Below are 25163 nucleotides of genomic sequence, written 5' to 3' on the forward strand. Positions count from 1 at the left end.
ATGTTGTATGCATGATATGTTATGTACTAGTATATGGGCAATTATGCACTCAGAGAAATTGGCTGGCGATTTAATGCATAAGCTGCTTGTACAAGAATCTTAAGTGATTCGCAAAGCTGATTAAGCCTTAAGCCTAAATATGTAACTGTTAAATAGCAGCTCGCATTTGTGATTTATGAATATTTAATGCACAAGCTTAAATTTAAATAAATTATATTTAATACATAAAGCTATTTTGAAATCTGAAATATTTTTAAATAAGATAAATTTGTACAATTAAATAAAAAATATTTTGATTATTTTTTATTTATTTTTCCAAATATCAATTTAATGATATATAAATATATATAGATATTTTAATTATATTTTTTAAAAATTATGGTGATTTCCTTAGCAGAATCTAGCTAACATTAATTTTAGTTTATTTTTCATTCTCATATAATATTCACAACTGTACTAATTCCTCTACAAACTACTTCCTGATTTCTTCAAATATATACATATATGTATTTGTTGCCATACGGTCTATGGATGTCTGTATATGGTTTATGGGAACTGCCCAGTTGAGTTAGTGAGTTACGGTCCAGAGCCTCTGTTACAGTTGCTGTTGCTGTTGCTGTGGCTGTTATTGCTGCTGCTGTCTCTGTTAATGGCTTTCATGGGAATCGCGTGCAGTAATACGATTTAGCACCGAGCTGAGAGTACAGTTGCTGCTCTCACTCTCTGTGCTGCAGTTGGACTGCGAGTTTGTATGTAAATAATGGCATAAATATAAATAAATATAAATAAAAAAACATTCACTCACTCACACACACTCACTTCAGTGTGTGGATGTGTGTGTGCTGGTGCCAAATTCTGTGCATTTCATTTCATTTTATTGCATTTCACTTTTAGCAGCTCCGCGCGTGTGCGACATTGCATGGCCGCAAATACGCGCCGCAAATTCACACAAACAAACACAAAGTGTTCTCTGCGTGTGTGTGTGTGTGTGTGTGTCAGCAGAGCTAATACCATTGTGGAATTTTTATTGCCCTTCGCCGCTGTCAGCGAGCACAAACTGTGCATCCACCTTACCAGCAAGGCTTCAGTGTGAGCCAGCCAGCATGAAATATTTCATAAAAGAGGCGCAGGACAAATGTATTAAGCAAGAGCTTTAAAGGAGTTGCACTCTTACCCTGTGAGATATATTGAATATATGTATATTCCCTCACCTGGTGGATTTCAGAGGACAACTTTGTGGTAGACTTAAGGCCTTACTTGATCAGCCTTGAGTTGAATTTTATTGAAACTTGGCAGATTTGGCATCAAAATTAATATCTCATAAAAGTTTAAAGTTTTTCAAGCCAAAACAGCTATAAATATTATTTAATTAAATTCAGCTGACAAAAGCCTTCAAATAACATCTATTTTATATATAAATATACACATATATTTTTGTCACATTTTGCATCCCCATCTGCCCATCACAATACTCCCCGCTTCATGCATTACGTATGCCAGGGTATTGCAAGAGTCAAAGGAATTTTTACAATTCTGCAAGCATTGCATAAATCCATTAGTGGGTGTGTGTGTGTGACTGTGAATGCCTGAGTGAGTGACTGTGTGTGCATGTGTGCGTGTCTGTGTGTGTGTTTGAGCATGCAGAAACAACTTTTATCTGTGTATCTGTGTGTGTGTGTTTTGAAGTCGGCTTTCATTACGAATTACGTTATTTGCGCTTTAATGCCAAAAGTAAAACAAAAAGAATGACTCGAAAATATTTCATATGTGCGCCTTTCGTTTTTTACACCTTTGCTGTTGCTGTTGCTGTCGTTGTTGTCGTTGTTGTTGTTGTTGCTGTCAACTATGCACGAGTTTTACCTGCAACGTTTGCGGTTTAACAGCTCCTCACTCACACTCGCACTTAGTTGCGGCTACAAAAACAGCCAAAAACAGCTAACAACAATCAAACTAATGAACTTGCCTCATGCATTTTTCACTGCTCTATCTGTGTGAGTGTGTGTGTGTGTCTGTGTGTGGGCGTGGCATTGAAATATTTAACTACAATTTTCAATAGATTTTCTCACCTGTCACCAACAGCTCACACACACACACACACACACACGCACACTATCTAGATTTATTTTTGCTAGCTCCTCTATGCGCTGCGATTTTGGATATGGAATTTTAAATAGCGATTGAATAGATGTTGACAGCTCCAGAGCGGAGTGCAAAGTGGGCGTGGATGTGCTGTGGCTCTGTGTGCGTGTGGCATGTGCGGCGTCTGTGGCCACAATTGGAATTTTGGATTGAATTTGCGAGTTGATTTTTATAGTCGATCAAACTCTGCATAATGGTTAAATTTAGCTATACATTTAGTAGAAGAGCCCATCGAGATTTCGCTCTAATCCAGCGGAAGGCGGCTCTTAACTAATGGGCGTGCGGCTAGTTTGTATGCAATCTGGCAGTTAGTCTCTATGTGGCCCGGCAATGGCTAGAATTTTATTTAATAGCTAGATGTGGTTGCAGCTATGCCAACAAATTCCATATGACCAAAAAGCAAAGAAAGGAAAACTGAACAATTCTAGCTCACGTTCTAATGGCCGCAGCGCACATAAATTTCCATTTTCTATGCGGCATAAATCAAAAATGGCGATGCAAATGCTACACGCAACGAAATATGCCAAACATTTAGCCGAAAAATGTGTGTGCGGCTTTATTTATTTGATTTTATCCCCGCCGACAAATAAAAAGCGAAGCAACCCTTGGCCCTTATACGAAAAAAAAAAAAAAAACGAAATCAGCAAAAATGGAAGCTGTGAAATTTTCAAAATTTGTGGTGTGCCGTGACAACCCTGACAACATGTTGGGGTTGTCTTCACATGCTGTTGTTGTTAGTGTTGTTGTTAGTGTTTCTTTGCCAGGCGTTTTACTTCTGAGCTTCCTCATGCCCTCTCTCTCACTCTCACTCTCACTCTCTCCCTCTCACTCTCTGGCTTGCTCGCTTTCTCGGTTTGTTGGTTTATTAAATTTGCCAGCTGTAATGCAATTTTCGCGTGCCAAATTGGTTTAGGCTTGCTTTGGCTAGCGCTGCGGCTGCAGGGTTGTTCCACGCAGCATCATCAACAAACAACATCATCATCATCATCGTCGTCATCGTTGGCGTTGTCGTTGCCGTTATGAACATCATTAGCTGCAGCGGCGTCAAAGCCATCAATTTTGTTTATTTTACTTTTTTTTTTTGGATATTATCTGTAGGCTTTGCAGCCATTGGCTGTTTGCCAGCAGTCGCAGTCGATTGCAACCCTAAGCAAATGTTTGCTAAGCCTCGCTCATATGTTGCGCCGGCAGTCTGCATTGGCAGCATGTTGCCGCAACATCTGCGTGCAACATTTGCTAGTTGCATTCGGGCGAGTTTTATGCGCTTCAAACGGGCTGCTTGGCTGTGTGATGAAATGTGAAACGCATGCAAACAGCAGTAGGTTTTATGATTTATAAGCCATATATTATCTGCATATATATATGTATATAGTATTCCTGTGCAGTCTAAGTAGATATGCTTGTATGCACCTGGTTTTTTATGCATTTTAAAACATTTATTATGTATTATTTATCATTTAAGAGCTATCATATGAAGTTTAACTTTCTTTTTGAAACATATTCAGGCATCATTTGCTCTATATAATATTGCTGCCATAGCAAAAAACGAATGATTATAGAGTTATTAGCGGAAAACTCTTAGATGTGATTGCTTTACAGGACTCTTTGGCTACTTTAACTAAACTTATTGCATTTATGTCTCAGAACTTGGTTTAAAAATGTTTTTGCTAAACCTGACACGTTAGCTCGTTCATTACAACTCAACCAAACTCTATCACAAACCCCTCTCCCATCAGTCATGCCTACTAAAACACTTGCCTGGCAGAGTCTAACTTGTTCGGCATATCGAGTATCGCTGCTCCTTTTTTTGTTCGCTGCTTGGGGAATTTAATTCACTTAAAATGCATCTGAGTACATAAATTCACACGTCTTTTAAGCGCAGCATAACAACACAACTCACACACACACACACACGCACTCACCCATGTGCCTTTGCCGCTCTGGAGACACATAAATCGCCAGCTAGCATAAAGTGCTGCTGCTGCTGCTGCTGCTGCTGCTGCTGCTGCTGCTGCTGCTGCTGCTGCTGCTGCTGCTGCTGCTGCTGCTCAGTCTCCACTCTACTTCACTCGCTTACAGCTCCAGTCAACTTTAGTAATTATTCAAATGTTTCGTCGCTCGCCAGCCCTCTCAGCTACCTCCGCAGCCAGGTGCTGGGCGTGGCAGCCGCAGCTGGCAGTTTAGTATGTTAAGTTTTTAGTTGGGCTCTCGCAAATTTAATAATAGCCAAAAAACTTTGTTGTTGTTGTTGTTGTTTTTTATTCTTAACACCAAATTGACTGCACGTGCTGCAGCTGCCCAACTTCCCCCGCGCCCGTAGTCAGCTGTCGCATTCTGTAAGATTTTACCTTGGCTTAGCTACATCTCTTCGGCTGTTGTCAGCTTTCAGTTTTGTTGACAGTTTCCCTGCCTCAGGTTTTTATCGCAATTTGTTGCTGGCATTTTCTTGGCATTTTCTCCAAATTTAATTTTTATTATTTTCACCACCTTCCTCCTCGTTTCTTCTGGCAACTTTGACAAGTCTCTAGTTGCAGTTGGGCTAAGTGAATTAGAGCATCTGGCTAGCAACTAAAAACTTGCAGCTAAATTGTTTTTCGAAATGCCCGCGAGCAATTGCACATTGCACATTGCACACGGAATGTTCTTTGATATTTGCTTAAACTTTGTGGCACATCAATTAGCCAAATGCCGAGCAGAGAAGGGCAAACAACGGCACGCCGCCTCGTGCGGCTGCCTCTGTGTTATTGTTGCTGATTAAATAGAGCTAACTTTAATGTAATTAAATTGTTGTTGCTCTTAATATAAGTTTCCACTGCTTGGGCCACATCTTTCAGGGCTTTGCCAAATTAAACACACGCTGTTTGCACACACACACACACACATACACTTAATGAATGTCTCTTATTTAATTGTCGATTTTCCAGGAACTACAACTAAGTGGCTGCTGTCGAATGGAAAATCCTTGTACTCACATTTACAGTTGTAAATGTGAATGGAAATTGAAACACATTAATAATAAATTAAGCAAAACCAATTTAATTTCTAGCCATGTGGCTTGAGCAATAAATTAAAGAGCACAAAGTAGCAGCATTTAATAAAGATACAATTAATATTTAAGTCTGCGAAAGGCATTTAATAGGCATAGAAGCGAAGCAGAAGCTGACTGGATATGCCAGTCTAATAATTAATTTGATTACTTTTGAGCATTTACTGTCTGTATTTATTTAAAAAAAATATTGATATTTAAATAAAAATGTTATTATTATAATTCTTAAAATAATTATTATAATGTAAATTACTGCAATTATATTTTATATATTTTTTTAGTAAATTAATTTAAAAAAAAAAATTTTATTTAAATTAAAATGTTAATATTAAAATTTTTAAAATAATTATTATCATGTAACTTACTCCAGCTATATTATAAATATTTTTTTTTTTTTTTTTAATAAAATAATTTTTTTTTTTTTTTATTTTATCAGTGTTAGTTCTTATAAAAAATGTCCCAGCTCATCACTCTAATTTAATTTTTTATATTCCAATGCCTATTTAAATACTTTCCTCTCAACTCTTTTATAATTTTCACTGCATTTTCATCATTAGAGCATTTTTATAAGTACTTACAAAAAACATTTTAAAGCATTTTCAATATATTTCATTTTCACTCCAAGTCTCACATTTCGTCTGCATAGAAATCAATCAAATGCCCCAGCTTAATATCGAATTCAATAAATCATACGCCGTAAATTGCTCAAAATGTAATTTAAAACAAATGCAACTTCCATGGCTATATTAAGTACTAATTAGCCGTTTCGATATTGTTAATTAATATGGCCATAATGCAGACAGTTTCGGAAGTGAACTTCATTTTCGTGCATGAACCTGTCAAAACTGAATCAAGGTTCATTTGTAACTCGAGCACGCGCACGTCGACTGAGTGTGGGTGTGCTAAAAGTATCTGTAAGACAGCCAGTCAAGTATCTGTCAGATACAACAAAAATAAAACTCAACAACAACAACAACAACAACATTTTCATATACATACATATATTTTCAAGCATAACTGTTGTGCATAGCAGCACACACGTAATTAAAATTTTACTTAAAATGTTTGCCTGAATTTAATTTAATTTAATTTTACACACACACACACGCACGCACACACGCACGCATGCACGCACGCATGCACGCACATGGAATGCGTAAAGTCATGCGAGACTTAAAGATAAGTCAAAGACAGTCGTAAATGATTATGAACTTCGTCATCTATGCAAATTGAGTGAGTTAAACACACATTTGCATATGAATAGGCCAATAAAACTGTAAAGTAATTTAATTTACAACACACACACATACACACAGTCACCCATAACAATTGTCTAATTGTTTCGCATATTTTGCGGTCAAATTGTAAATTTCCAAATTTCAGCATGCGATTAACATGAATTGCAATTGTTAAATGTGAATTTTAATTAAAATGTTGTTATATTATTATCTGAATCCCGGTATGCAATCAATGATGATGATGAGCCTTCTCCATTCGCAAGCGATAATTATTGCAAATATCAATTTCAAATTGGTCGCCAAAAATACAATACAAATAAACTTCAAATTAAATTGTTATAAACGCGTTCGACTATCACACGGATTAATCACGTTTTTTTCCTTCACGTTTTTCCCCCTTTTTTTTATGTTTTTTTTTTGTATTTTAATATGGACCATTTTCAGGGTTTTACTGTTTGTCATTTTTTAACGGCAATTTTTCCGCCCAGCGCATCGCTACTCAATTCATTTTTTGCTCGCCTTAATGAAAATGTTGAAAAAAATGAAATTTATATATAACTTTTACTGCCTTATAAACGGACCTGGTTATGGTTTTTCTCTCTCTTTTTTTGTGTTCTCTTCCTATCCGAGTTAAAAGCCATTGACTTTATTGCGTGAAAATTTATATATATCCCATATATAACGCACACATACACACATACTATATGCGATTGCACGTATGTATGTATATGTTGTGTAATTCAGTTGCGTAGTTGGTAGTAAATTGTTAAGTGTTCTGAATGCAATTGAAATGAGAAGTCAACAGGAGCAGCAGCAGCAAAGCCTTTGATACCCTATAAGGTTGTTGGTAATGTGTGCATATGTGTATATATATATATGTGTCTGTGTGTTTGTGTATGTGTGCATAATATTCCTTTTAATGTAAGCAAATTTCAAGCAGCTCTTTATGCCTGCATTTGGTTTGCTTTGCAGAAATATTTTTAAATGTGAAATAAACCCATTAAAATATATTGTACATGAGCTTTGGCTAGATATATTATTTGTGAGCATAATATTTGTATGTAAGAGTGTTTGCATAAGTAAAAGCAATTCAAGTATTGAATTGATGTGAGAGGGGTATTTAGTGCATATGGAATATAAACGGGCTTTGGCAGCTCAACTGAAGCAAAGAAAATATTAAATTATTGGAAATATATTCACTTATTATTGTATTAAAGACGAAGGTTAAATTATTAATGTAGACTAACGTAAAAAAATTTATATTTTAATTTTGCTTTAATATTTGTAATAATAATTTTTTCACAGGTAAAAGAATTATAAAAAAAATATATTTTTTGTCATTTAATTTAATAATACATATAATCGTTTAAAAGCTTATCCTCAAAAAATATTGTTTTTTGTGATTTTTGTATATGTAAATTATTTATACAAAAAACAATAATATACAAAACAATAAATTAATTATTAATGTAAATGATACATTAATCGCTTTAAAATTTTTGATAAAATATATATAGTGTTAAATAAGTAAAAATTCATTATACTAATTTTTTTTTTTTTTTTTTTTTTTTTTTTTTTTTTTTTTTTTTGTATATGTAAATGGTTTATATAAAAATTAATAATTTTTCATTCAATATTTTTAATAATTAATTATTTATTTAAAAATGGCAATGGACGTTCTTGAAAATTGAAGATAAAATAAAAATAAAAATATTTAATACTTTTTTTAGTCGGTATTATATATATATATATACATATGTATATAAATATATAAATAATTTGCAGTAAAAAATTCTACAACCAAATATATATACTTATAAAAGCGAACACATTTAAATCCTTGTTTATATTAATTTGAACCACTCATCAATCAAACTAAATAACTAACTAAAATAAACAAGAATTTCTCTCATGTTTCATCTGCTTGTTATTGGTAGGGTATTTGGCGAAAGTTGTGTGCGGCAGCGATTTAAACAATGCCTGTTCCGAGTGAGTGTTTCTGCTGGCTGTAGTCGTACGACTGCATGGTCATTTCATGGATTTCGATGGGGGCTTTGCATGTGTAAGGGGCCAAGTTAACAGCATTTTCGCGTTGTAATTCTTAAAAAACATGGCCGCAAAATTGTATTTAACTTGGCCAGCAGAGGGCGCAGCGTGGCCACGCTTTAAGTTGCCTCTTAAAGATATTGTTGCTGTTGCAGTGCGTGCTGAGGCAGCAGCAACAGCAGCAGCAGCAGCAACTACAGCAACAGCAGCAACAACAGTAAACAGCAAAAGCAATAACAAGACTCAATTTGCATATTGGAGCATTGAACTCCGGCAAATGAGAACTGCGAACTGAGAACTGAGAACTGGGTTGGTAATCGTAATCGCTGTGGTTGAAGTTGAGCTCGTTGACGTGTCGGGGCGGGGTATACACGTTTCAAATGACGTTCGTTTCAATTGAAATGAGTGGCAGGCAGTCAGCCAGGCAGTCAACGGTGAGGGGGAGGGGGGATAGGTGCGGGTCTAGCCATGGCTCATGACTTGGGCCAGTTTGTTTGCCCAGCTGATGGACAAGTGTCATGGACGCGACTCAAAAGGGCTTGGCTATCTCCCTGTCTCCCCCCTGTATCTCTCTCTCTCTCTGACTGACTGACTGACAACTATCCAACTGTCTGCTGACTATGTGACGGCGCTGTTGGTTTCGGGGCGCGTCGCACTAAATTTGATTAATTCAGCTAGCATGCATACATCAAATTTAATAAGAGCTAGAGGGAGAGAGAGACAGAGAGAGAGTTGTACGCATAACAAGTAAACTATGCCACGACCGACTTTCCGCGACGGCTAATGAAAAAGCTCTAGCTGCAGCCAAATCAGATTCAGCAGCAGCAGCAGCAGCAGCTGTAGATGAATTGATTTTAAATCAATATTGACAGATGACATTGGCAGCGCTGTGAATGGACCCGCTGAGAAAATGCGCTGAAGCGCCCAAGCGTAAAAGAGAAGAAGAAACAAATGAGAATGTGGGCAAACAAAGCAAGACATTTGCAACATGTCGCGAATGTGATGCAAATGCTAAACGCAACGTCATAAAAATTGCGAGGGCAGCTGTACTTCCACACTCCCTCTCTCTCTCTCTCTCTCTCTCTCTCACACTCTATCATCCATCTCTCTCTTGCCGCGTCAAGTGCGAAATTAGAGAAGCGACAGTGGAAAGCTAAATTGTCAATAGAAGCATTTTAAAGACAGATGGATCGTTAGATAGTTAGATGGCTGTGAGGCATGGCAATGGAATTAGGGATAGATGAAAGCTGAAATGCTGGCATAGAATGCGCTCGAAATGATTCACTGCGCTGACAACATATCGAATTAAGCTGGGAGCTGCTGCTGCTGCTGCTGCTGCTGCTGCTGCTGCTGCTCCTGCTGCTGCTGCTGCTGCTCCTGCTGCTGCTGCTGCTGCTCCTGCTGCTGCTGCTGCTGCTGCTGCTTCTCCTGTTGACCCAAATAGTGAATAACAACTGACAAGAGAGAGAGACGAAAATATTTTAAATGGAATTTCTCATTTGTTAATGCCTCAAAGGTGATTGATTGCGAGCTTCAACTGCAGCAAGCAATTTTTGTGGTTGACAAATAATAAAAGAAAGAAAATATGAAATACAAACTGCGCCGATTTTCGTATTTCTTATAATTTCTATAAGTTTTCAGGAATACAATAAGTTGAAAAACACTTTAAATATGATATGCTCTTGTGTCAGAAGTCGCTTAAAAAATGTGAGCTGCGTAAGCCCTTGCAGTCGTCTGAAACTATGCGCCCAACGCTCTCGTATCGCTGGCATCTTTGAATTGCCAAATCTAAACTCAACCCTAAGCCCGCTCTGCATCGCGTTCTGTCTTCATTTATCTTCACGTAGTCGCATTTCAGTTATTCAGTTATTCTGGTCACAGAGCCCGCATAAGCATCGAACAATTGGCCGGGCCAGAAGTGTTCGCTTAATGGAAAGGACTTTGTATAGAATGAGAGGGAGAGGGTGATGGAGTGGGAGAGAAAGAAGATGATGGAAAAGGAACAAGAATTGTGAGTTAATAAATGTCAAAAGTGACATTTTGCTGACTACTGGGCGAACGTTAATTGAATGACTTTCTAACCTTATCTGACTGTGAGTCAGCCAACAGGCAACAGCCAAGGGCCATCAGGCATTCGCTTCCAGTATCTTTGGCTGTATATCTTTTTGCGTTTTAATGGGCCTTTCAACTGTCAACAGTGGATTAAAACTAAACCCAATTGCCTGTCTGCCTGTCTGCCTGTCCGTCTGTCCGTCTGTCTGCCTGTCTGACTTTAGGCCCAAATCCTGATCCTGTGTTGTTGTGGCTAGCCGATGGAAGCGCCTCGATAAGACAGCATCATGAATGGCAATTATGTTTAACTCTTGCTAGCACTCTCTTGCCCTCTCTCTCGCTCTCTCTCTCTCTCTCTCTCTCTTTGTCTCTTTGAACTGGGCCAAGGCTGTTGTTGGCCTAAGCATTGGCTTTACAGCAGTTGAGTGTAATTTTGCAATTGCATAATTTCAATGGCTGGCAACTTTCTGTCATTTTCCCAGCACCTGCGGCGCCGACTTGTTTCCAGTTAACAGTTTTCATGGCTTTTCACAGTTTTCCGCATTTGGTTTTCCGAGTTTTCTTTTGTTTTTTTGCGTGTGTGTGTGCGAGTTAAGCAAGCGCACAAAATGCCGTGAGAGTATCTCAGCAATTTGAAAATTGTATCTGACAGATACTTTTGCTTTTGCTTGCAGTTTGCGCTGTGCTGCTGCAATTGCTTTCGGTGTCTTTATGCCCCTCATCCTCCTGCCTGACTTCTGTGGCCATCGTAATGAACTGTTATTGTTATTGTTGCTGGCGTTGCTGCTGCTGCTGCTGTTGCTGTCATCGCTTCCGTGTGACTGCGCCACGCCTTGCCCTCCCACTTGCCCCCTTGCCCACTGCCTGAGGGCCTGTTGTCAGCTGGCATCGCATAATCACAATAGACAGCGCCCGCCAGGCAATCTGCTCGCAAAATCATTTGTGGCACAAACACTTCTGTCGACTGATTGCGCTGCGCTGCGCTGCACTGCTCTGCGTGGCAGTTGTCCAAAAGGCTGCTCAACCGCAATCCTTACAAACGCCCCGCAATCAACAAACGGGGCCAAGTCAAGCGGCGGCAGGATTCTGCTCAATATAAATTGCATTAAATTAACAAGACGCATTGCAGCGCATTTTAAAGCGCATTTCACATTTACAACTGCATTCGATTCCATTTTTTATGCACCCGCCCACCCACACGGGCGCTGCATTTTCACGCTTTTCCCTCTTTTGCTCACTTCTCTGTGAGCTGCACTCAATAAAGATGTGTAAAAAATTTGAACAAATGAATGCAACACGCGGCATACAAATTATCGATGCTGATCTGATGCTGCTGCTGCTGCTGCTGCTGTGGGCGAGACTCTGAAAATAAAACCCTATTATTATATTCCCTTAGTCTATTTTCTTTTTCTCTTTTTATTATTTATTAATTTTTTGTTTTTATTTTATTCTTCAAGCTGGTTTTTGTTGAATATTGGAGAACATTCTAATTATGTTTCATATTTTACTGAGCATTTAAATATCATTTCCGTCGGTCTGCCTCTCCAAATGAATTGCCAGTCATTTCGTCTCTCTAGAGACTTGAAATTCGGCACATATACTCGTGTATACCCTTGCTTTATAAAGTGCCCATAGAGAGCGTGGCGAATTGGAATAAACTATATTTTGTCAATATTTTTGAAGTAGAGACACAAAATTTAAGAATTACATTTTTTTTATGTTATTCTCTCTTAGTTGATATATTGCAAGGGGGCGTGGCAAAGAATAATAAGATAATATGGTAGCAGTATCCTGCAGTCGTTTCCTTTTTTATATTTTTATTTTTTATTTTTTCTTTTCATATTAATCTAATATTCTTTATTTTCAGTTAAAATCTTAAGTTTATTATACTTTCGATAAACTTAATTTATTACAGGGTATCCATATAACAATATTCTTTCTTTGGCCTATTTTCACTTAACAACATGGCACATGTAAAACTGATAACTGACAATAGTAAATTTTTGCAGCCCTGAGCTCATTTGTGTCAAGTCCTTCATATTTCCCATATATGTATATAGATAAATATACATAAATATAAATATAAATATAAATATAAATATAAATATAAATATAAATATAAATATAAATATAAATATAAATATAAATATAAATATAAATATAAATATAAATATAAATATAAATATAAATATAAATATAAATATAAATATAAATATAAATATAAATATAAATATAAATATAAATATAAATATAAATATAAATATAAACACACATATATATCTATGAATTGTCATAAAAAAATGCAACTGCAATTATTTACATTTATTTGCAGCGCTCTATTCGCAATTGGATTCAATTTGTTTGCTATTTATTTGCATGAAACATTTTCGATGTTGTAAATGTATTCTTTTTTTTTTGGCTTTTCAGTTGTTTTTGTTGTTGCCATGGCAACCATTGAATGCTTTCAATTTAATTAACTTTTTCGCTGAATATTTGCCTAAAGGTATTTTTTTTTTTTTTTCGTTACGTTTGGGAAAGTTTGTAAAGATTTTTTTTTTTGTAACGTCAGATATTGGTGCAAGCGTTGCTAAACTTATTAAAGTTTTTAACCTGGTCGCATCGTCAGTTTTTTACCATGACACAATCAATCAAATTAAACCTGATGGATGCTCTTTTTTTGTACCTATTGTTTATAAGGTTTAAAAGCCGAATTAACATTTAAAATACAGTTTGAAAGGGGCTTGACATGCGAACACGATTATAAGTGAAGTCAATTGCTGTTGGACAGTCGGATCGAATGAAAACAGGAAGTTTTTATATGCAAATAACTGTAGATAGTTAGGGCTTGGTCTTAAATCTGTGGTGTATGCTTAAAGCTGTTTTATGTCGTATTGAATAACGAAGGAATGTGATATTTGGCAGAGTTGAATAGATTGGTAAGGATTATAGGACTTTTAATGTAAACGACGCCTAGCTGATGCTTGATAGCATATTATATCTGATATTTAGAATGAAACTTAAGTCAACGGATGTTTCATCTAATTCTACATTAATATACACAATTTATAGTTTGGGTAGAGTCAGGAAAGAAATTTCATCAACTACTGCTACAAGTCCATAATATATTCTCAAATTTAATGATCTGTCCATTACGAGCTTTGAGCTAATAATTCGCAGTCATTACAGGAACCACTTAGCCATCACTCGATGAACTCCCTTTAGAATTGTTAGCCTAACTAGATGCTTAACTGCATATCAAGTCAAACCCTTAAAACCTCTGGCAACAGCGATTAATTTCAAATCCAATTACAGGCGACAGCTGGCCAAAAACCCATTCGGCGAGTCGTAATCCTCCACATGCCAGAATAGTATCTCTCAGATAGATGCATATCAAATGTCGTTCGTCATTTGCATTCGCTACGGTTTTTCCTACCGCTCAAGCGTTGATAATGATGCGACGCTCGTTGTGTATAGACAATTTGGTTGAGCATGTTATTAGAGATCAACTGAAGCGCAGGGCATTCATGCATCAGGCAACTGGGCAATCTGCTGCTCGAGGGCATTAGCATATGTTCAAATGAGCTGACATGCAAGCGAACTGGTTCCGTTTTCGGGCACTTTTGCGCCGATGTTTGTGCAAAGTATTTAGTGCAACAATTGAGCCGGAAATATACGAAAACAATAGAAGAGATAAAATAAAAAAAATAAAAAACAACATGGCTCAGGGAAAAGGGCAAAACTGCTTCAAGCCGAAGCCCGCTCCGCCCGCATTCTTCCCGTACCCTGTGAGAGCATTAATTTTACGGCAGAGCGCACGGCGGTTTGTAAAAACAATAGCGAAATGTGGAAAGAGTTAATGCGGAGGCTGCTCGACTGGCAGTTACCCTATGTTCAACTTGATAACAGTGGAGATAGCTGCTTATCGATAACGATTGTTATCGAACTGATTGATGACAAATCATTTCATTCAACAAGTCAAGGTTTATAGGGAAGATAGAACTGAGAGTAACGATAACAAAAAGTCTTAGAGATACAGTTATAAATGTGGAAAGTATACGAATCCTGAGGTTTACCTGGTATAAATCGATCTAATTTTAGCTTAACTAAGCCTGCTCAAAACCCTTATACCCCAATCACCCTAAGCCGTATTAAATACAGGGTATGATGAGCGAAATGCGAAAACAAAAACTTCAAAAAAACGCAGCGATTCCAATAAATTGTTTACCAAGTTTGAGTCCAGCATTCAGTGGGTAACATAGCGCTAGGGTAGAAAGAGAGAGAGAGCGAGCGAACAAAGTGTGAGGGCAATTAAAATTGGATTCAAATGCGTGTTTGATTTCGGGATGCCGGGCACCCAGGGGTATTGCGAGTCAATTAAAAATGCTTGACAGTTGGGCAACAAGATGTCCTAGCAGCGAATAATTGCCAAAGACACGAAAGGGCTTCAAATGGGGTTTACTGGGCCATCTACTTTTTATTTGGCTGTTGTTGTCCTGGCAAATAAATAAATTGTTGCCGAAAAACTTTGTCTATTCGAAGATGTCCGAGCTTAGGGCCAAGGCCAACGTACGACGAGTAGGGGCACAGCTGGGCACTGACCGTGCCTAAAGTTTGGTACGCTAAGCCACCCATAATTAAAATTTCTTGCCGCATTGTAAGCCTCGGGCAGATTATAGCCCCAACTAGAACAACAACAACAACAACAACAACAGGAGCAACCCGCTCAAGTTTTGTACTGAAAACTCTGGCTCTGGCTCTATACGATTCTGGCTTTATTCTCGCCCAGCCTTGATTGATGGCAAACAAGAGACCAAAACTTTTGAGTAATAGCCAAAGAGAGTTGACGTGCTTTTTTTTTTATCTCTCTTGTTTTATTATTTTTGGTAAATTCAATTGGCAACGCTTTAAGGCCAATGCCAGAGTTCAGTTCAGTTCGCACTAATCGAATTTATTTGGCACAAATTTCAACAAATTTTTGCATGTTTTTTTCGTTCCACTGCAATTTTTGCGAGTTGAATTTCATTTCAATAAAACTCGCATTAATTTCATTTAATTGCTTTAGCTGTTGTTTTTTCATCTGGTTTTTCCACCTGTCACGCATTATTCAGCTGTTCATTTGTCGCTCCCTCGCACTCTCTCTCTCTCTCTCTCTCTCTGTATGTGTTCTCGTCCATTTCAATTAACTCTCAAGGATTATTTTATTATGTCAATCAATTTCCGTAACTAAAAAGGCAGCAATAAACGCAGCCAAGCGTCGAATTCATTTAACTCTCATTCTCTTTTATTTATTTATTTTTTTTTTTTTTTTAGTACATATGTATGTATGTGTTTTAGGTAGGGGCATTCGTTCTTCTAAACGCTTTTGTAATTTTGCCGCTTTGCCTGCAGCTAGAAAGGATTTTAATTAAATTAAAATTGCTATCGATTCTATGATAATTAGTTAGCTATACGAAATGGATAGTGAAAAGTATTTTAAGAGTAATGCATATTTCAACTCATTCCATTTGCATTATTAAATGCAACGAGCAATTCCTTTAGTGCTCTAAAATACTTTAAAACTATTTGCAATTTTTTTCTACATCTGGCAAAGTTTATATTAATTCTTGAAATTCTATGAATTCTCCGCCTGCTATGCTTATGGAATGGCCCAATCGCCCGCATACAGGTGGTCAGCTGTAGGGCTCGCAATACTCTAGTAATTGCCAGTTTATGGCTCACAGATTTTAGCCAACAATTTTTCAGCAGCAAATGCAAAATGCAGGCGGCAATAAAATCAAAACGGCCATGAATCATTGAACACATTGAAAACACTCGGCCAATTATAATAGTTGGTTGGGTAGACGTGGGCGTGGCTACATATGTATATTGATCTATGGGCTGAACGTACGTATGTATGCTAAAAAAGGGAAACAGCAACAAACAATGCTTAGGGCTGCAATAAATGAGTGGGAAAGCCAATTAAAGATAACAAGAGGCAAGCAGCAAAAACTTAAAGTCGAAAAGGCATTAGCATAACCAAACACAGAGAGAGACGCCCACAGCAGCGAGGGTAGCTGCACACACACACATATACACACGCGTATGATTGTGTGTGTTCAGCTGAAAAAAGCCTATGAGTAACCGCCTAACTGGAAATAAATAAAGAACAAACAATTGTTGACTGCAATCAATCAGCAGAGTTAAACGTTTACCCACACTGCGAAGCAGTGCTCACAACATGAACGCAGCCCGCCAGCCAGTTCAAGGCAGGCAGGAAGGAAGTGCTCTGAGCCCCGGACTTAACTTCTGGCTGACTCTGGCAACGCTGGGCACAACTTCAAGACATGAAATGGGCCGAGCAAATGCAGTAAAGCAAAGGGGAGCATAGCGAAGCAACAGGGGCGCACGGGTGGGCGAGGGCGACAAGCGAAAGGCATTTGAAATGAAGTGCATGTTGTGCGGGCATTGTATGAAATGCCATAAGAAGCAGACGTAGCAGAAGCAGAAGCCGAAGAAGAAGTAGAAGAGGTGTGTGTGTGCGCACTAAGCCGACAAGACTGACTGCGCCAAGGCAGAGGCAGAGGCAGAGCCGAAGAAGAGAGTGAGAGAGAGAGAGAGGGCAGAGTGAGCGCGGTTAGCCCAGGGAACGCCTGCAGGAAGCAAGAGTTGTAGCTTGGCATTGAAAAATCATTGCAACGGTAAAGACGAGAGGGAGTAAACGACAGCGAGAGGGAGCGACAGCAGCAGCAGCAGGGCAAACAAAGCGGCAATAAATGCAAAAATGCCAAGTGCATAAATATGATAGAGGGTTTGTTGATGCCAGAGCGGGCGTGCGGAGGGGGGCGTGGTGCAGGCTAGTGCAGGTGGTGAGTGGTGGCAAAAGGCTTTAGAGCTTTAATCGAGCGTAACAAAAAATGTGGCTCAAAGCAATGCAAAGAGCCTCAAGCAGTGCACTGAGCTATAAAAAGGCAATTAATGTCATCTGTGAATAGATTTTTAATAATGTTAATAATTATTAATAAATAATAAGGAAACTATTCGACACTTGCTTATAAATATCTTCAAGACAAATTCACTTTGCTGCCTTAAACTTTTGTCGCGCAGTGTACTCAAAAAGAGGAACAAAACAATAACTGTAAACGTTCATAGTAATTGTGAAAGGAGCATAAATACTGAGAAGCTTAGAAGGCAGCTGCTGTGCGAACGAGACGGCATAGGAGAGAGAGAGCGAGACTGACCTGGGCTTGGGCTGGGCATTCGTTCTTGGAAACTGAATTAACGGCAGAGATAGAGAAGAGAGACAAGAAGAGAGAGATCAAGTGATAATAGATGAGCGCATAATATTTATGCAAGCTACCGTCTACAGCAAGAGCAACAACAACAACAACAGCAACAAAGCTACTGGCAGTGACTATGACAAAAGCAAAACGTAAATGCAAAAGAAAGAAAACACAAATAAGTAAAGAAAGCAATAGAATGGAGTAAAATGAACTATTGTAGAGCTGACTGAGTGAGTGACTAGTTCAGTGGAACCATTGAGGGCCGTTGTTCACATTGTTAAATTATTCTTTTATTTTCGAGTGCTTCATCTGGATGTATGAATAGTATTCGTAGATGCTATGAAAATGAATTTTCGTTTGTTTGTTTGTTTGTTTATTATGCCGTATTCATGGCCAATGCACTTGAATATGCCAGAGAACAAAAAATAAGGAGTTTTGGACTAGATTTCGAGTAGCTGATTGTGGCTTAAGTGGACGAAGGTACATGTAGATACAGGAATGCAGTATATACATACATATATGTACATATGTATGTGTGTTTAGGGAACCCTTTTGCGCCTTTGAGGGCAAATCAACTATTGTATTTGGGCCCCATAAACAGATCGTTAAACGTTCGAGCAAATTGCTGGCACACGCAAACCACGCCCAGAAACCGGTTCAAAGGCAACTGGTTGCCACAATGCCACAGATACATCAAGATGCAAGCGACCACAGCAAAGCAACAGAAGAGACGAAGAAGATGAAGAAGAAGAAGCAGCAGAGCAATATGATGCTGACGATGATGCTAATGCTATGGCAGCAGGCAAGACAAAAGATGAGGTTACTGCTGTTGGCTGTTGCAGCAGCTATTGCGTGCCACGCCCCCTAATGACCCGGCCATAAAAAGCTCATCAACGTCGTGGAGCAGCTGGCGCAACAACAGCCACAACAACAACAGCAACAAAAATTTGATAAAAATTGCTGCAGTCAAGGTAAGGCATTCACTCCCCTCACACACACACACACGCATACCCACACACGCAACAATTTGAGGCAACGATTATTTAAAGTGCACTCAGGCAACAAATGATAATGCAATGACAACAACAATGGCCAACAAGCTGCCCTAAAGCCGAATGGCAACTGTCATGAAGCCAAATTTCATAAGATTGCATAGATATATAGTTTTATTTTTATTTTTTATGCATATAAAAATGGCAACAATGCAAAAAAAAGTGAAAAGAAACTCACACACACACAAACCGTTGTTGTTGCTGTCGGTCGTTGTCTTTTGTCGTTGTCCTGCAAAACGTTTCCGGCAACAGCTTTAACTATAAACGGCGTATACCCTGTAGATAATGTGTGGTTAGAGTATGCACTCATAAATAATTAAAATTTTCTGCATTATTTGAGGAATTATCCAATAATGCTCTGTGTATTTTATAATTACAAAAAAAATAAATAAAAAAAATAAATAAAAAAAAATAAATAAATAAATAAAATAAAAATTATGAAAAGTATAAATTCAGCAAAGATTTTTTTTTACAATATTTAAAAACAAATTTGCTAAAAGCTAACAATTTGACTCTTCTCTGAACTGCCTCAAAAGCTAAAGGCAATGACTATCTCAGCTGCCGCTAGAGGTCGCCATTCAATTGAATGCAGTTTATAGTATTATACAGGGTATCTGCGAGCTGTGCCCAGTGCTCTCTGTAAATTTCACTTCCGTATTTATTCATTTATTTTGCAAGGTTTTTGACAATGCTATCGATAATTGTTCAACAATTTTTTTTTGCTGTTGTCACGCATTTATTTTATTAATTTATTTAATTTCTTGTATAATATTTTTATCGGAGGCAATCAGGCATTTCAGCAGCTGTCACTGTGGCTGTTGGCACGGGCCTAAATCAAATGTTGCATGCGGCATGTGGCCGAAGCTACCCAGCTAATTAAGAGTCATAAATCTGAATAGAAGTCAAGTGCATAGATCAATATTTTATATATAGTGGGAGATAGGGAGGGGGAGAGGTTGAGGCAGCGAGATGAATGGCTCGAAATCAAAGCGCGAAAAATTTCACTCTGGCTATAAAAGGCGCGTCCACGGGCCAAGTTGACCCAGATTTTTGGGGTCAACAGAGGATGAGCTGACAGGCGAGACTTTTACGCTATGGAGCTGCTGTTGGCTTATCGTTATGGTTGAGCGACACGACATGACTCCACAAGCGAGACTCCGAGGGGCAGCTGGCAGCATTTGCATGTTGCATGTTGTATGTTGCATGTTGAGTTTACTTGACTTGACTGCAGCCGCATTGAAAGTCATGGCCCGATTGCATATGGTATCGTTTTTTTTATTTGTTGCTGTTGTTATTTTAATTCGTTTTGTTATGTAGCTTTTCTTTATAATATTATAAACAAAGTGTGTGTGTGTGTGTGTGTGTATGTTAAATTTGAAAGTCTTTCGAAAGGCCATTTAGCACTTGGAGCTGCATTCGTCGCGGGAAATGTGAATGCGCTTTGGTCAGCTGCTTGGGCTTTGGCCACGATTCGTGCCTGTTTTTCATTTTCTTTTCTTCAGTTTTATTAATGTTAAGTTTGGTTTTTTTTTTATGTTTATTATTAATTTATGTGTTCGTTGCTAAAGACATCATTAAAGTGAAAGTCAATTTGTTTCATCTGTCGCTTTTGCTCTTTGTTTTTCCCACACACTTTGCATTTTGCTTCAGCTTCCCGTTGGCAGACAAATTTATAGCTAATCATTTGTCTTCTTGTATATTATTATTATTCTTTTTTACAATTTTTCCTCCTTTTAGGTTTATTTTTCTTGGCGTTGGCGACTTTTATTAATGACTGTAACATTGCTTGCATTAGGTTTGGGGTTAAATTAATATTTTGATTGTGTAATTTGTCAGCTAGCTTTAGGCTTGCTCTTAAGCCAAGATTTGATTTGGTTGAGATGCATGCAACGGAAATTGCTTTGGGTATTGCTTTAAGAAATTTGCAAGATGAAGCAACATTTTATATTAATTTAAGGGAAAAATAGATAGACGGATCAAGCATGCATGTATATTTATAAGTATAAGTTCAGAAAATTATGTTTAAGCTTAATCACTACGAATTATTTGTTAATAATCCAGCATTCTGTTAGCTTTAACAGGCTCAGCTTTGACATGAGCAGAAATTCTGTTAGATCTCAGAGCGCTTTTATTAACAGAAGGCTGTAGATATACTGAGCTGTCATGTTAGTTTCAGTGAGTCTCTCTTAACAGACAGCTTAATGCTTCAATTCAACCTCTACAGAGCTCTGTTATATGTACTTAACATGCCTATGTTAAGCGGCGCTGATTGCAAATATGTGCGTTGCCAGTCAATTTAAAGAACATAATGCAATAATGTTAAGTTTAACGTCTATGTAAAATATTAATGCACTAACATAATCCAGACAAATATAGCTCTGTTAAGCCACTCTGCACCTTACTATCAACAGTAATTAAGTAAAGCCTGTAAATAGTTTGTGCACAAATAAAGTCTTCATATTTTCTATATCCCTTGCATAATATAAAATTATCTTTCAACGTTTGACACCAGTTTAGTATGTACAAACTAATTTGCTGTTCATTAGCAGCCGCAGTGGAAATTCCAGCCATTTCGTGCACAAAGAAAATCAAAATCGATGCCATGAAAAATGTTGGCAACGCTTTTGGTGGGGGCGGCAAAACCAAGCCAAAGTTTAATTACGCTAAAGGACTATTTGGTGTTTTTCGAGCCAGTCGTCGCATCGATGATGGCTCGCTTAATGCCAACAAAGGGTTGCGACAGTGTCAAATGCCCCACAGACCGCAGCCACGCCCACGCCCATGCGCCCACCCGCTAGGCGGGCGCAAATGTTTAGCTGTTGCGTAGTGCTTCCGCTAAACTTGGCTAGAACAAAAGCAGTTAGGGTTTTCCGAGTGCTTTTCATTAAAGCCATGAGCCAAAGCGCGAGACCGCAGAGATGTTAAAATATTTAGCAAATAGTTGCAAAAACACACAGAGAGAGCCAAAAATAAACGAAGCAACACTGGCGACAGTTGAGAGAGTTTTGAGGCCCGCTGAATGGAATCCAATAAACTGCAGTCAGTTGGCCTCTGTATATGTGTGTGTGTGTGTGTGTGTTGGGAAAGTGGCTTCGAGCTGCTTGGCTAAGTGGTCAGGCGGGAATAGAACCAAAGACCGACAGAGCAACAGACCAAGCGAGACCGAGACCAAACAGCAGCGACTGCCAGTTAACTTGGTCAAGTGTAGCGCCGGAATGTGAAAGCTATAACTATAGACCATTGTACATATGTATGTACATACAAAGACTCTGTCTCTCGCTGTGCGTGTGTGTGTGTGTGTTTGTTTGCACAGTCATGACCAGCTATAGCGACCCGCTGACTCTCGAATGGTCGCACGTTTCTGGGCCGCGATTGCAGCTGCAGCACGGCTTGGCTTAATACGGTCAAGTGGAGTGGAGCAATCGAAGGTGTGTCCGTGTCCGTGTCCGTGTGTCTGTGTGTGTGTGTTTTTTTTTCTAATTTCATTTGCAGACACCTGAACTTACAAGGCAGCAGCAATAGCCAGCCCGTATTTAGTTGGCTTTGGCTTACATTGTTCAGGCATTCGTTGGCCCCATTTTAATTGCAAACTGTTTGGCCTGCACTTTGTATGCAGCTCTCGGACTCTGGGCCATTCTCTCAGTGCGCTTCCATTTTGATGCCACATTCAGTTGTGCGCTTCATTCGTAATTCGCTTAGCGCCGCTAGATGGCGCTGCTGCGCCGGCTGCGGCTGCGGCTGCTGCTGCTACCGTTATGGCCCTCTTGACCCAATTGCCGGCAGACAAACGCCCTTCAGGCTCATAAAGTGCCGACCGCTCCAGCTGGCGAATGTCTAATATTTTTAGTTTTATTCACGCTCAACTTTTTTATGTGGGGGATTTGAGTGTGAAGTGTGAAAGTGGAGCTTGAAAATTTGTGCAGCTCACGTTGAATATTTCTATGAGGCTGGGCGCTTGAATACCCTTCGTTCCATTAATTTTAAAAGGTGTTTAGTTACAATGGCTATTTAAGTATTCTATTAAGTATTCCTATAAATAATTCGTGTAAGTCATTAATTTGTTATTCTAATATCTCTCTCTCTCACTCTCTGTCCCTTTCTCTCATTCTCATTCTCATTTTTTTAAGTTACAAGTCTAACGTTTCTTGTCTTTCTTACAGGTCTTTTCTGGAGCTCGAGTTGTTTTTACAAAGCTCTTTTTCTGGAGTTTGCCCCAGTTTAGTCGGAGTTTCTTAGTGCCACACATAATTTTTTATCAAATTTATGTTATCAGATTTATGCTACTTAGATATACGAAATTTACCTGTGCTCTCGAGTTAAAATAATCAAAATGTTCAGATTACATACCTGGAAATAAAAGAAGGTTAAACAAAAATTAGTATATTTTGTATTCAAAGGGATGAATTCATACTTAAATTTGACTATTAATCGAAAACGATAAATATATCGATCTCTAAACTTTGTATCGTTCATTCCCATAACAATTTCAATTATTTTCAATTTATAAAATCACATACATATATATACATATATTTCTTTTTAATATTGCACATAAAAAACTATGAAAATTAAAAATAAAATAATTCCATAATTCCATTGAAAATTTCTCATTTAAAATATTCAATGCATAATTATATTGTCTATTCCCGTCTCCATTATTGCAATTTTTTGCCCCATCAACTGCTGCTCGTCTTCAGCTTTTCACTGTCAATTGAGTTCATTTTGTTTGCCTCATTGTGTCTATTATCTATACTTATGCGACCGACCATAAAGGATGTTCGTTTTTGCCTCATGTCTTATTCATTTCATTGTTCTATCTATGCAAATGCAGTCATCCAGCCAGCGCCCAACTGCGAAAGAAGAAGCCAAGTGAATATGAAAAATGACTAAAGAAAAACCTGTGGAAAGTGACTTTCTTTTTTCTTTTTTTTGAAGTTCTGCAATGCCAAAAGCTTCACATGTCAAAGCAACTTATTTTTCAGTGCAAATTTCACGGGGTTTGGCTTCCCAGAGAATGGCACTGAGGGGTGCGTTTATTTACTTGAATATTATATAGTCTAACGCACATATGCCCCATTAGGTAACTGCACACATGCACACGCACACTCACACACTGTAGACACATAATAAACACGCTTTGTTGTTGTTGTTGTTGTTTGCCATTTTTTGCGCGCGTTTTTTCTGCGTGAATTCGCCAAGTGGGGAGATAAAAAAAAAAAGAAAAAAAAAAAAACAAAAAAGTGCCACAGGTGGTTAATATAGAAACTTTTACACTTAACATCATAGCTGCTTGCCCTCTCTGTTCTATTGTCTCTGCCTCTCTCGCTCTCTCTCTCTCTCTCTATCTTTTGTGTGTATATTATGGTATAATTTACATACATTCTGCATGTTCTGCTCAGGTACATTGAACCTTCAACGATTGCAAACAAACAAAGCGAAAAAAACAAAAAATAGTCCAAAAGCCGCGAGCAAAAAACTAACGCGCTCTGCTGATAAGGTGGGGTACATACATATACATATATACATTATATGGGGGGTGGTTGGGCCTTACAAATAAAGTTCTGGCAGCAGGCATGACAGCAACAACAACGACAACGATAACAGCAACGACAACAACAACTGTTGCTAGTTTCCGGTTTCCTGCAGCGTTGACAAATTCTCTGCTAGCCAGTATTTTGTACAAGCTTTTTATTTGCAATACCCTATACAACAAATTCGGATAGCAGGTGTATAAAATAACAGAGGCTTAACATTTGTAACTGCCCCTGTGTCAATATTTATTCGCATTTCAGTTAACAGCAATATTTGTATCTTTAATATTGCTCAATAACATTTCGTTAACATAGCTCTAACAGTTAATAAGCTCAGTGACTTCGTTATAGGGTATCTCGCTGTCGCTCAACTCTGAGATCTCACACTTTTACAGACTTTGATCGGATTTGAGCTGTGTGTGCTGCAGCCGATGCTTGGTTTGAGTTTTGGTCGTGTTTCTGATTCTGCTTCTGGTTCTGCTTCTGGTTCTGTCGTCTGTCGCCATATTTCGTCATGCATTCGATTTACATGCATATTTTTTCAGTTTGTCTCGCTCTCTATGGCAAATGCAATGTTATGAAGTTTAATAATGCACCGTGACAATTGTGTGCTGCTAGGGTATTGTGCATGTTTACGAGGAAATGCAAAAAAGTAGAAAAAACATGAAACAAAACTGTTAATAAATATGCTATCGGGTTTTGCATTGATGGACTTCAGGAAGCTGTGTGGAATTCGATTTGCAGCTGTGCTTGAAATGTGCAGAAACATTTCAAGTTGATGTCTGGTCAGATAACACTAA

At 38.2% G+C, this 25163-nt stretch overlaps 1 protein-coding gene and 1 long non-coding RNA gene across 7 annotated transcripts in view; both read right to left on the reverse strand.

Annotated features, from left to right (window-relative positions):
* Positions 1-25163, reverse strand: part of Fas3 (fasciclin 3) — a 103804-nt gene that overhangs the window by 37423 nt on the left and 41218 nt on the right. The window lies entirely within an intron of this gene.
* LOC149091646 (uncharacterized) lies at positions 1904-5288 on the reverse strand. Its single transcript, XR_016196560.1, has 2 exons — positions 4199-5288; positions 1904-4150 (listed from the first exon to the last, which is right to left on the reverse strand). It is a non-coding gene; the product is annotated as an uncharacterized LOC149091646 (long non-coding RNA).

Source organism: Drosophila navojoa, chromosome 3 (assembly GCF_054131105.1).
Source record: "Drosophila navojoa isolate 15081-1374.11 chromosome 3, UAZ_NAV_1.0, whole genome shotgun sequence".
Classification (NCBI taxonomy): domain Eukaryota; kingdom Metazoa; phylum Arthropoda; class Insecta; order Diptera; family Drosophilidae; genus Drosophila; species Drosophila navojoa.